The sequence below is a fragment of the Perca flavescens genome, chromosome 6 (genome assembly GCF_004354835.1).
Source record: "Perca flavescens isolate YP-PL-M2 chromosome 6, PFLA_1.0, whole genome shotgun sequence".
Taxonomy (NCBI): Eukaryota; Metazoa; Chordata; class Actinopteri; order Perciformes; family Percidae; genus Perca; species Perca flavescens.
The window spans coordinates 32,603,018-32,604,899 of record NC_041336.1 but is presented as its reverse complement, the minus strand read 5'-3'; positions in this window follow the sequence as shown (position 1 = coordinate 32,604,899).

Sequence of the window (1,882 nt, the reverse complement as noted above, 5' to 3'; positions counted from 1 at the left end):
TATCAGCATCAAAACAAACTTCAAGTACCAACAGTTAAAAAAATAAATAAAAAAAAAGTCCTCATTCTGCAGAATAATCTATACAACTGGTGTGATGTTTAAATGTTGCAGCTGGTAAAGGTGCAGCTCATTTGACCGACTTTATATTCTGCTGGGTACTTTAATCTAGAATCATCATTTATTTAGCTGATTATATTTGGTTGTAATAACCTGAAAAGGCACTGAAATCTGTCTGATTAATGTGGTGCGGCAAAAAAGTACAATATCTCCCTCTGAGACATGCAAGTAGAAAGGAGCAGAACACGGGACCGGGAAAGTGCACTCAGGTAGGCCACAGTAGTCTACATCCCAGCTCGTCCAGGTCCACTCAGTGTAAAAAAGGTGCCCGTCGTCACCAACATGCTGCATACAGCCGTACCTGCTGCGCGCTCTTCTGTCCGCTGGGTTCTCTCTCTCCGTCCACCACGCGCACCTTGATCAGCCCACTTCACTCTCGGAAATCTACTGCTTTTTTCCCCTTCTCTTTTCTTATTCTTTTCACCCACTCTGCTATAAACCGTGGCGGCCCGGCGGTCCCACCTCTTCGGCCCGGCTGCGCGCTGCTGAACGCCCCGCTGACAGAAAGCAGCTCCGGGAACTTGCACAGAGGTTCCCTCCCTCCCTCCTTTCCTCCCTCCCTTCCCGCTCTCAGATCACCTCAGCTCACCTCCTCCTCACACATCACCCAGCGATGACAGGCTGAGGGAGAGGGATGGGGAGGGAGATTGGGGTGGGGGGGGAATCCTCAGTACTGATCGAGCTCAAACTGAACTGAAATGGGCCAGTACTCTGCAGTACGCAATGGTTTATGTCCACACGAGTACCCTTTACTTCTAATTCTAATTCACAGAGTTGTTTACAGGCTGCGATGGAAGAAGGATTCAGATCCTTTACTTCAGTAAAAGTACTAATACCACAATGTAAAAAAAAAAGTCCCCAATCTGGCATGCTGCTGACAGACTGAGTAACTGTATGATTCATACACTGTTTAGAAAAATATTCCTATTGTGTTTTTATAATGGTTTCTGTGCTAACAGGTTTTAGTTGTGGGTTATTTATAATGCGATAGAGTGTGACTGTTAGTCTGATCTCGTTTATGGGAAATGTACGTGTGTGTGTGTGTGGGCGTGGATCAGTGTATTGCATATTGATAAACAACCTATTCTCAGGGTTATTCTCTCAGATATGACAAAGATGGGTAGTGATTCTGGACTGCAGCTGGGACCGTTGGCCCAGTCTTCAGGACTAACATCCCTCTTCCTCGTGTCGCTCCAGGATTTCTCCGTTTTAGATCACGGTCAGCAGATTATTTCGGGGGTTTGGACCGTTTGTCCGACGCCTCAGTGTCGCGACGGCCTTTTCTTTAAAACGGACTACAAGATTAACCAACTAGTCATCCTCCAGTCCACCTACTTAATCACAACTAATGGTCTCAATGATAATGAAGATACAAGATTTAATTTTTTTCTTCAAATTGAGTGAACATCCATGCTTAACGTTTAAATCATTATTAAAGCGCCCATATTATGGTCATTTTCAGGTTCATTATTGTAATTTAGACGTTATATCGGAATAGGTTTACATGGTTTAATTTTCAAAAAACACCATATTTTTGTTGTACTGCACATTGCTGCAGGTCCTCTTTTCACCCTGTGTGTTGAGCGCTCTGTTTTAGCTACAGAGTGAGACCTCTCAACTTCTGTATGATCTTTGTTGGCATTCGCACATGCTCAGTAGCTAAGGTAAGGATGACATATAGCGGTTTGTTTCTACAACTTCAGTCAGTACAAGACAGGATTAGCCGGGAGACTTCTTCTAAACGAGCATACCTGTAGAACAGGGA